This window comes from Protopterus annectens, chromosome 1.part1, assembly GCF_019279795.1.
Source record: "Protopterus annectens isolate FY-2018-M chromosome 1.part1, PAN1.0, whole genome shotgun sequence".
Lineage (NCBI taxonomy): Eukaryota > Metazoa > Chordata > Ceratodontiformes > Protopteridae > Protopterus > Protopterus annectens.
The window spans coordinates 490,122,889-490,135,586 of NC_056726.1; positions in this window are offsets into that span (position 1 = coordinate 490,122,889).

Genomic DNA, 12,698 nt, shown 5'->3' on the forward strand with positions numbered 1-12,698 from the left:
CTGCAGCTGTTCAGCAAAAAGCACTTCAAGCTTCAGCTTTGGTACAAGAGATGGATTCCAGTAATTTAGAGGAAAAAATACATCAAATGTACTCAAAGGTGATTAAAATAAATGAAACAGCAAAGGTGTATAGCAACTCAAATGCCAAAAGGCTGGACAAATAAAATAAGTTTTAGCTACATATTCAGATTCATAGATTCATAGATTCATAGATTGGAACTAGGCTAACAACCTGGGGTCCTTTCTAAGCCTAGGCAAGTTTTCCTGAAATTATCATATCCAAATAGGACATTGAGAGCCAGGCATTCATAAGCTATCTCTGTCTCTAAGGAACATGAATGCCAGGCCCAGTGTAAATTTTCAGTTCCCCATCTACTGGTCTAGGTTGGTCTTAAACTGGGTAATACATGGATGGGAAGCTTGTTCCATAGGAGGGGAAGTCTCTGAGACACATATCTGTCCCTCCATCATGTTATGTTTAAATAACAGACAAAATTCACTAACCTAGACCTTGTATTTCTGGTACTCTTTGACTTATGAATATGTAGGAAATTCATAAGTGTAGGGTTTGCAGATGCCTTGTAAGCCAGGCATAGATCACGCCTCAGCAATCTATAGGAGACTGTGTAGAGGGAAAGAGCTTTAAAGTGCTCTGCACAAGGCAGGTTTGTTACACCTCATATTCTTTTTGTAAGAAACTTCTAAGGTCATACTAGTTGCTGCATTTGCCTGTTCAGGTACATAGCAAAGAGAGCACTGCACTCTATGACTGGTCTGATAAGGGCTGTTGATGCCATGCTCTTATTTAAAAATTGCCCAACATAAAATGATTACCTCTCCACTGTGGCCACATGGTGGTTGAGGATAAGCTTGCTGTCTACTACTGATGAACTATCAAACTGCAAAAATCAGAGAATGAGACTTTTTTTTTAGAATTGTAGAATTAGAACACAGAGCACACAGAGAAAAACCACATACTGTACTGATTTTATGAAAGTACAAATAAGCAACTGGGTTTGTATTCCACAGCAGGATTTGTTAATTGAAAAGGCACATATAGTGCATGTTCCAAACCTGGCCATGAGAAAGCAGCCAAAACCTACATTAGTAAAGATACAATCATACTAATAGAAAAAGTTGATCCTGAAAAAACTGTGACAGAAAGGAAAAGTATTAAAAATTGGAGACAGCAGAGTGCTTGTGGCAAATGAGTATTCAATGTACACCAGGTAGAAGAGAAGAACATTTATTCCAGTAGTCAGGGAATGTCAAGAGGCAGGTTTGAGATTCAAGCTGCTGTATTCATCTCTGTTCTGAATATTTTCTCCTGAAGGATCAAAGATATTTTTTGATGCAGAAGAAGCTAAAGGAGAAATGCAAACGTTTACCCCCCCCCCAAAAAAAAAAAAAAAAACAGAGACATCGTTTCCACTGTTTTAAAGGAAAATGCTTGAGAGACAGAAAAAGCACAAGCATTGACTAGAAAAATCAGGAGTAACTTGGATTTGAACCAGAGTCTAGGGTTTGAGAGACAGAGATGAACATGATGAAGATCAGCAACATTGAATTTAATTAATAAATGTGAGATTATAAGTTATCAATCACATTTATGAAACATGGCTTTGGAAGGAAAAGTAACTGAGAAAAATTGGACATTTGTTGACTTTGTTAAACTTGTGGGTGGACTGTAAAGCATAGAAGACCCAGACCCCACTTTATATCATTAATGTGTAGAAGGACACTGAAATGAAAAAAATAACTGTAAGAAAAACATTTTTTGTTCTTAACAGTAGTTGTATAAAACATTTGATGATATAAACTGCATGATGTATAATAAAACAGTTTTGTATAGTTATGCAGTCAGTGGTATTGTTTGTATGTGGTAGCATACTGATCAAATGATTAACAATTTCTGAAAACAATACATTAAATTGCTTATGAACTCACAGTCTGGCCATTCTTAATTTAAGAACACTTTTTATGTTTATGCTATTTGTTTAGATACATTAATGTAATATAATATGGGATAATATGTTAATCAAGTTTTATAATAACACATTGGTTTTTAACAAGTATTTTAGGGAGTAGTTTTCACAAAATAATTTAAAAAATATTTATTAAATGTATTATTAAGAATATTTTTTAAACATTTGTTTATTCATTTATATATTTATACATCGTAATATTTATATACAGTTTTTATATACATTTTTATATTTTTATATATTTTTATATATATTTATGTATACATTAGTTTGAATAGATATTGGTAGTAAATAATTAAATATTAGGGTAAAGAACATAAAGTGAATTAATTCTATTGTAGGATACAAGAATATGGATCCAATATATTTTAACATTTCAATAAGGTCAACATGATTTCCTATATTTTATTTATATGAACATCAATGTATTTTATAGTAATGGTATAATGTTGCAAATGAAGTGTAGTTAGGTTAGCTAATGACTGTATAGCTTTAAAGCTTAATTATTACTGTTGTCACAAGGTGGTAAATGAGCCCTATATTAACAGCTCTACTCAGCACATATTTCATCTTGATAAAGCTTGGTATTGAGACCAAGCGAAAGTGCTTGATTTTAACTGTTTTTCTGGTTAAATGAATGATTTTCACTGAATAGCGAAGTTTTTAATGCTATTATAGAGACAAGAGCAATAAAGTCTTTTCTATTCCAACGGTCTGGTTCTTCGAACAGTGGAAGTGTTGCTGTATTTAAAGTTAACCAGTGCACTTTTTCTTATAGGTTCATAGATTTCTAAAAGCATTCAAGTTGTTTTTCACATCTGGGAGGGGCGAATGATACAAAAAGAACAGAGAGCTATCACTGTAAGTGAGAGCACAGTCTGAAGAATGCACGTTAGTATAAGGAACCTTAAGTTTAGGTGAGGTAATGCCTGTGGGTACAGCTGTCAATATGGGTCAATTGCTCCTATCTGAAGGGCTAGACTTCATTTTTTGAAGATGCACATAGCTTTGTCTGTTTGCTCAAAGTTAAAAGGTTGTGGGGGGTGTTCTGATTGTTTGCATGACAGTTTTGATTAAAACAAATAGTCTTGAAAAATATGACATAGGTTCAAATAGGGATGTCAAGAAACAACTGTATAAAAAGATCAGCTGGCCCAACATTCATGTGTGCATGTAACACAAAAGTTGGAGATACACATTCAGAAAAACTGTCATGTATAATAGGTTGGAACAATAACTTCTTATCATAATGGCTACAGTATCCATATTAGCTTACAACATAAATGGCCATAAAGGAGAAGTACTGAATTATATTAAGGAATGCAGATGTAAATAACAATGCTGTAGAAGACACATTTGGAAAGAATGAACATGTGTATTTATAAAGAAAAGATTTCAGGATGGATAGTCAGCAAAATATCATGGACAAAGTAAAAGGGAAACAATTACACTAATTGATAAAGGAACTGCAATAGTAATAGAAGAGGAAGAAAAAAGATAATAATGGTAGACTTGTGGTAGTAAGGGATTGTTGGCAAGGCAAGAGGATTATGCTGGCATGCTTTTCTATTTCACCAAAAAACTGCTATTATGGAGCTTAAGAATTTTTTTTGAGAAATAATCAACTTTCAGTGTGGAATATTACTTACAGGTATAAGGGACCAGAACTTGATTTCTAACAGTGATGAGTTGTCTGGGGGACCTAGAAAGAAAAATATAACAAATGAGGGCAGCACTCCTTATCCCCAAGATCAATCTCAAAGTGAAAAGAGAAGAATCAGAGCTTATTTTTATAGTTTCACATTGGTGAAGGCAAGTCTTATTTATCAATTTGACTCAAGTGCAAAAGGAAAACCAATGCTTCGTCTACATAGTAGGTTCCTCACACAGCAGGGTAGGAATTTGTTACATCCTAACCTTGAGTGCTTCAAAGTTACAGTGAAGAAATGTCAGGCTGATGCCTCATATTCACTTATTTTTAGCAGATGTACTACCTATAACAAGGGAGGTAATAAGACTTTTTACTAAGATAGCATACATATTTAAATGGACTAGGTTATTAGGCTGATGTGAGAATCAGCCCCACTTTTCATCCACTTCTACATATCCTGAAATATCTTTCAGACATACTTAAGTGAGAATTGGCTTGTTATTGATTTAGGTGCACCTATCCACCATTTCTGCCTGCTTCTCATTAGAACTACCCATTACCTCCAATGCAGGTGTTAACTAACTAGCAGAAGGGATTATCCTTAGCTGGCCATCCAGACTCCCAGTACCTCCTTCTTGACACTTGATCTTTGTAATATAGAAATTAATCCTGCCTTAGTCTGAACTTATTTACACATTTAACTTCAAATATTTGCCCTGAAGACTCCTTCCCTTAAAGCAGTTGTTTTAGCTAGGTGTACCTTCAAGCAAAGATGCAAAGGAAGCCTTAAACAGTCTTCCATGGGAGCACAGTAAACGTGAAGTCTAAATCCTTTTTGTGCCATGTTTCTTGAATTATCCTTCAGTCAACTCATCCAGTTATCAGCCTTGTATCCAAAGTCATAAAACTGGACAGGTAAAATGTAGTACATTGTGGGCTTGGAAAGGTAAATGAGATATTTGACCAAAATAACAAAGGCTACAGATGAGCAGCCTAGTTATTCATCTCTTCCTTGACAGTAAACAAGGACACTCAGTAGCTAAGCAAACACTTTTTAAATTGCTAATAAACCGCATCACCTTTTATTATGGTAAGAATGATAAGACCTTGGCCAGACAAATAAATGCTTACTTACTTGGTAATCTTCTACTGATATTTATTTATTTTATTTATTTATTTGACAGTTGTTTACCATGGAGATCTGACTGGGCTAGTAGCCCATTTTCAATGCAGGCCCAGAAATAAAAGTTCCACATACAGAAATAATGTTATAATATGATTATTTACAAGTAGATTTTTAAGAAAGTATACAAAGTGTACAAAGTTGCTTGATAGGTACAATGGCATTGTTTTACATCTGTAATACTTTGAAGGATAGATATTGTAGTTAGCACAGCCATACTCTACATAGATTCTCTAATCACATACTTGCTATCTCTTATTTAAGTACAGTTGACATATTTATATAGAAAAAATAATCAGTATGTTCCACCTTATCATTCACCTAGTATACATATTTTATTGCCTTTCAGTAGTTGTATGTAAATACATCATTGTAACCTATTGGCATTACAGTATTTAGTTAAGGGGAGATTGGAAGAGTAAGGAGTAGTAGAAAAGAAAAAAAAAACAAAGGTGTTTTACCGGAACAGTGAAGGAGAGAGGAAAAGAAGTATTCAGCCTGGGGGTGAGCAGGAGCATAACCAGTTTTCATGTTAATGATTCCTAAGACGATGTTTAAAGGTTGTGGCTTGTTGGTATTCAGAATAGCCTGTGGGATGTTATTCCATGACTACTATAAACTCTGTTGGCATCAATTATAGCATATAGTTTATGCATCATCTGAAGGCAAGTAGTTGGTCTATAGTTTTTAGGATAGCTTGTAGATTCACTCTTAGAGAGGAGTATCATTTTTCCTGCTAACCAGATTGGTGTTTGTTCAGGATGCATGTATAAATAGTTCTTACACAGGGATAAATCGTCATGTAAAAATATTAATACTTTTATCCAGATGTTAGGTACTGTATCTGGGCCTGGGGGTTCCAATTAGGAGCTTTTCTTAATTTTGTTTCAATCTCTCTGGCCATTACTTCATCCCATTTCATATCCTGTATATTTGAACTTCTTATTGTTTCTTTTACTACTTCTATCCATTCAACATCTTTATTATGTTCCAGAGGAACAACATAGATATTTCTTCAAAACATGTCTAGAGCTACATGTGATAATACTGTGTGTGTACCTGTCATCCTCCCAATGTACGTCCCCCACTGGTGTCAGTGGTGAGGATTGAGGATCCTTGATTACTGGTCCAGTGATGGAGCATCACAGTACTCACCAAGACTTGAGGATGAATTTGCTTCCAGCAATACTACTCACCTTTGCTTGCTGATTTATGCTCTGTTCATTCCCTTGTTGGAAGCCTCTGATGGCAATGAAAATGAAGTGCCTGGTTTCTGGAGGTCATGCAGGAAGCATTCCAGTGAATGTGGTCCCAAAACATCTTCAACAATGGCTTTAGCCTGGTTCTTCGAACAAATAGTTTTTTTTTTTTTGCAGTGTACGAGTCGCTGTACAACTGGCTGGCCAGTTTTACTGCACAGTCCAAACTATTACAGGAAATATTATGTTTAACTTCATGGAACATGTCAGAGGCTTCTGTTGCAACTATCTTAAATTCTGGTCCAATGATCTTAAGTTCTAGTTGTTCAGGTTTTGGGTTCCTTGCCCACTTTGACATCAGGTGGCTGGATTTTGCTGGTAGAATAGCGGTCTTATGTTGTTCAGTTGCCTCATGTTGTGTGACATTGTTTCTTCCACCATGGGTGACTAGGAATTCCTTTTTGCAGTACCTGCAGGATACGTTTACGTCATTGCATTTCTCAATGCAGTTTAATTTTATTTTCCAGACATCCTACCACTTGCGTTCTCTTATTGGCAGTAGACTATGATAAAGCTGCTGCTCTCTTTATTTTTCAATCTGTACTTACTTGGTATGCAACAAATTCAGCAGAACTGTGTTACTAGGATGCAATAACATAATGGCACACAGAAGAACTGGCTAGAAACACTGCTATGCAAAAGAACTGGCTAGAAACAGTGGCATTTGAAAGAACTGCTTTGAAAAACGCAGCATCTGAAACTTGTCATAAAAACATTTGCATCAGAAAACTGGCATAAAAAACAGGCATCTGAAAAGTGAAGCAGTTTGTAATTATCTCTGTGATACTGATTTACTAAAGACCTGAGAAATGGAGCATAAGGGAATTGTTAACATTACGAACCATTTACTAAAGGAAGAATAGTTAACGATGCAATGGGGAACATTTTGGCCATTGAAAACTTGGGAGCAAGAAATCTGTACAAAACAAAAATAATGAGGGGAACATTAAGGCTTAAAATATGTGACAGATTTTAATTATTGCTATTACAAACTCAGAAATTTACTAGGTTTTACGTTGGCATGAATTTACTGAAATATATGAAGTCTGAAACTTGTTCTCAAACTAATGAGATTAGTGACATCAAACCCAAATAACATCCTAGAAAAGCCTAATTGTATTGGCAACAGACCAAAAATATGAGTCAAAAACTGGACAATCTGCAAAAATCAGAACAATTGAGAGGTATGCTGGTAGCAGTTGTATGCCCTTACAGCACTAAAACATCTAAGAGAAAAAAACACATATACAAGCAACACAGCCTTTTAACCATTAAAAATATTAAAACAGAACATCTACAGATTTAGCTTTGTAGCCACAGTACACTCCACATCTAAGCAATGTGGGAAAATATTTTTAAGCATTAACATTAATGTTTTATCTTGCACAACAAAGAAAATATGATAGACACCAAGGCAGTCTATTACCACTATATCTAAACTACAGTTCATTTCTGAAGATGGTATTTAAATTAATAAATATACACACATTTCAACCTGTAAAAGCAAACTATCTTGAAACAAGCACAATGACATCTATTAATAGAACACCAAATGCATTATGTTTACCACTGAGCATGCCTCCCACCCCTCCAAAAATAAAAATAAAAAAAATAAAGTTATACACATATTTTCACTTTAAAGTACTTCTTGCAAATCATCACTACAAAGCCACTCTAAAATGAACTAGAACGTACATCAGACCCCATAGACCCCATTTACATCTGAATGCAGCAATTAATCTGAAGAAAAGAAATAAAAAACTATAGCACTAATGTACCCAGCACAATGATAAAATAAAGAACAGGCCCAGCAGCAGCACAGTCACATTCACACTATACTCAAAGTAGTACATTTTAAACTTATTGAAGACAGCATTAAAAACAAATTTCCACTTATAAAAGCAAACTATCCTGAAACAACAATGACATGTTTTAGCACAATGCCACATGCACTGTGTTAACTTCTGCACATGCCTCCCCCCAAAAAACTAAAGTTAAGCAAACATTTTCCTTTTTAAAAATACTTCTGCAAGATATCATTAAACAATTACTCTAAAATAAATTACTTTGCACAGCAAACTCCATGGACCCCATTTACCCCGAACACAGCAATTAATAAGAAAAATAGAAATAAACCTATATACTAGTTTACCCCGCACAACAATGCAATAAAGAACAGGCCCAACAGCAGCATAGTCATGTTCACACTATACTCAAAGCAGTACACTTTAAACTTATTGAAGACAACATTAAAAACAAAATACACATTTCCACTTATAAAAGCAAACTATCTTGAAACAGCCACGGCAACGTGTACCTAGGAAAATATCAAATGCATTATGTTTACCTATGAACATGTTCCCTCAAAAAATAAAAAAGTTATACACACACATTTGAACTTTTAAAAGTAGTTCTTACAAGTAATCACTAAACAACCACTATACTTAAATCCAGTTGGACTTTCCTGGTAAACAAATGTTAAATAAATAAAGAAATCACAATAAAAAAATAAATTACACGCATTTCCACCCAAAAAGTGCAAAGTGTGAAACATTTCCATCTGTAAACACAAAGTATCCTGAAACAGCCACAATAATGTTATAAATATATGAAAATATATTACATTTATATGTGAAGACTGCCACCACCAGAATTACAAAAAAACTCATATACACACATTTAACCTTTAAAAACTACTGGTTTCAAACCATCACAAAACAACAGCAAAAACTGTAGATTAAATATATATATATATATATATATATATATATATCATAAATACCTTTTATACATTTAAAAACTACTGTTTCCAAATCTCAAAATAGCCACTACACAGATTAAATAGTGTACAGCGCACCCCATTTATCTCTAAATATTAAAAAGTTAAAAATTGAAATAAAACACAATATTCACATTTTTTAAAGATAAAGCCGTAAAATACTATTTGTATTTACCACTATAATCACAGTCTTTGCCGGGATGTCTGGCTTTCAAGCTGGAGTGATTGGCTGGTTGGCTGGCATCCCTGCTGGAGTGGCTAACTAGCTGGCTGCTATACTGGCTAGCTAGCTAACTGCTGAAATGGCTAGCTGGTTGCTGGAGTGGCTAGCAGGCTGGCTGCTAAATTGGCTAGCTGTCTGCTGGAGTGGCTGGCTGGGTGCTGGAGTGGTTGCCTTGCTGCTGGAGTGGCTGACTGGCTTCTGGAGTGGTTACCTTGCTGTTGGAGAGGCTGACTCACTGCTGGAGTGGCTGGCTGGCTGCTAGAATGGCTAGGTAGCTGGCTGGCTGCTGGAGTATCTAGCTAGCTGGCTGGCTGGCTGCCTGGTGAGTAGCTAGATGGCTGGTTGGCTGCTGGAATGGCTAGCTGACTTACTGCCTGCTGGAGTGCTAGCTGGCTTGTTGCTGGAGTGGCTAACTGGCTGTCTGGCTGCATGCTGGAGTAGCTAGCTGACTGGCTGGCTGCTGGAGTGGCTAGCTGACTGGCTGGCTGCTGGAGTGGCTAGCTGACTTGCTGGCTGCTGGAGTGCTCGCTGGCTGGCTGCTGGAGTGGCTAGCTGATTGGCTGTCTGCTGGAGTAGCTAGCTGACTGGCTGTCTGCTGGAGTGGCTAGCTGACTGGCTGGCTGGCTGGGCTACTGGAGTGGCTTGCTGGCTGTAGCTTAAAAAAAAGACAAATCTCAGTCTTAAAGAAAAAACTCTCTACAGCCGCAGTCTTTGTAAGTCTCTTCCTGCCCCACTCCTGACCTCCTTCATGAAGTGCAGCCAATACCTGCATGATTTACAACATGCAGACCTAACAGGGAATAGTTCTTTCTGCAGGTATTGGTTGATGATTTAACCAAATTGCCATAGAAGAGCCAGAAGTAATTGCGAGTTTTGCATGGTAATTCATTGCGATCAAAAAATTGGATTTTACAAGTCTCACTGCTTTATACAGCAGGCAATGGGATAAGGTAGCTCAACCCATAAGTGTCCTGCTGATAATGTGATGGGTGGTAACCTTAGCTCAAAATTCACTCCAAGAAGTCTTGAGAGTTACATATCATAATAATTGTTTTAATGGCCAGGCTGGGCCCTCCCCCTCCAGTCAGCAAAGATCCAATGACAACTGCCTATGTCAGCTTGGGTTGGAGCCAGCCATAGTTAAAGGAGTGATAACTGATGGTTTTGAAGATAATGAGCTTTGTTCCTTCTAATTCTTTAATTGCTTAGATTACGCAGTGCCATAAAGTGCTTCTTATTTTCTGTGGTAACGAATGCTTTCCAAGTATTCCAAGGCTTGTCTCTTAATTGAAGGAGAGATTTTAATTATTTGGCTAATCGTTGATTTTGAATAATTTTTTTGGAGGTGGATGATGAGTGGAAAGAATGCATTTTGTATTACAGATAGGGTAGAGATTACTATGTTGGCTATTTTTTCTGTTATTGCAGGACAGGATGGATGTCCAGTCAGTTTGTGATAAGGTGATTTTGAGATATGAAAAGGATTTAATGATTGTGGTCAAAAGAAGATTAAATAGGAGTTGTAGTATTCATTTAGGGGGTTCAAATTAGTGCAAGTTGTGTGCCTATTTACTCAGAGAACACAGGAAACACTTGAGGATAAGAAAACACACAGCTCTTTGTTTAGTGTGTTAACCTATGGACTACGTTTGGCTTCTTCTTGTAGTACTGGGATTGATTCCTTCAAACTTTAGTTGCAAATTATGTGTGAGTTTAACTATGCTCTTTTCTCTACCCTCCAGCACCACATTACTTATGTGTGATAACCCTAATCCTAACCACAACTTACACATTTTCTCTAAAATTACCATTTCCCTAACTCTGACACTAAACAACACACACAGACACATATGCACACCAATCTGAGTATCTATCTCCTTTTCTAATACATACTCTGACACACACACACACACACACACATACACACACACACACACACACACACACACACACACACGCGCACGCACACACACACACACACACACACACACACACACACACACACACACACACACACACACACACACACACACAGATGTGGACAAGCCAATTGAAATATCTATCCCCATTTCCAGACCTTACCTAAACCCTTCGACAGGGAGAAATACACAAATTGGAATATTATTTATTTAACATTTGTTTACCAGGAAAGTCTAACTGGGACAGAGCCCATTTTCAGTGGAGGCTTGGGGAGAAAAGCTCCAGACATATGACTTTGGGATGTGGGAGGAAACTGGAGCACCCAGAGGAAACCCAAGCAAATGCAATGAGGACATGCAGACTTCACACAGAAGGGACCCCAGCCAGGAATCGAATCAGATAACCTCTTACTGTGAGGTGACAAAGCTAACTGCTCCACCACTGCACCACCCTATATCTAAACCAAAGACATTCTCATATAGGCACTTATCCCAAATATTGAAACTATTGGTATATCCAGTAGTTTTGACATTCCTACACAATCCCACTTCCCATGTTGAAGCATTTCTCATTTGCTGTACTGCCTGTGCGTTTATATGGGCAGGGTTGATATGAAGTATACCTGTCTCTTGAATTGCACTATGACTCTTAATAATGTTGTGTAACCCATTTGTAAATGTATTCACATCCACTACCATTTATGAGTGCAGTAACATATTACTTCTGCAGCTATACTACACATTTGTGCCTCACCTTTTCCTGAATTTCTCTGTGCATTGATCTGATGTCTCTCAGCCTTCCCCTAATTTTATTAATATTCCCTAAAAACCATCACATTATCTTCAACCTGAACTACCAATTTCTTTGAAATCCAAAATATTTTCTTCCTATTCAAGTAATTTACTTTATGAGAAGATGGAATGTGAAGGAGACTCCATTGTAAGACACACAGATGTGCCCCTCACCAGGCAGGATAAGAATGAAGTCAGTTAGTTGCTTGTCAGGTGCCAGAATCCGCCATATCACCAGTGCACTCAAGTCTCTCAACAGGTACTGTTATAACTGTCAGAGTACATGTTTGAGTGAATGACTTGAAACGTACCTCCCTGGACTATATGAAGAGAATCATGATAGAGCTCACTGAGTGTATGTCGCAGGCAGGTATGTTTATAGCCTTAAGCAGCATTCTACCGTCACCCAGAATGATGCCTCAATACAAACAGAAAATGATTGACTTTAGCAATTGGCTTAGTTTCTAGTATCATTTCAAGGGGATCCAGTACCTGACAGCCTGGATGAAAAGATTGACAAACCACAATGCTTTGCCAGAGATGGCCTGCATCTGTCTCCTTTGGGCTTCAGGCTCCTGGGAAAGGCTCTTTCCTCCCCCATAGTGCTTTTTTAGGCAATGCCATGAGGTCAAAACTACCAATATGAAAATTTCATCAAAATGTAAATTAAATGTCATAGTTTCATAGGTTCATAGGTAGATACTAGGCTATCTGCCCTGGGGCATTTATAAGCCTAGCCAGAGTGTATTTGGCTTCTGCCTCCCTATTAGATTAGCCTACTGTGCCTCTGTAAAGTAGGTCACAGAAGGTACCCTTTAAGATTAGTTTACTGTTGCTAAACACTAGGAGTCTAAACATGAAACTGCACTCATTGGAAGCATTCTTAACGCTGGAAGAAGTTGACATT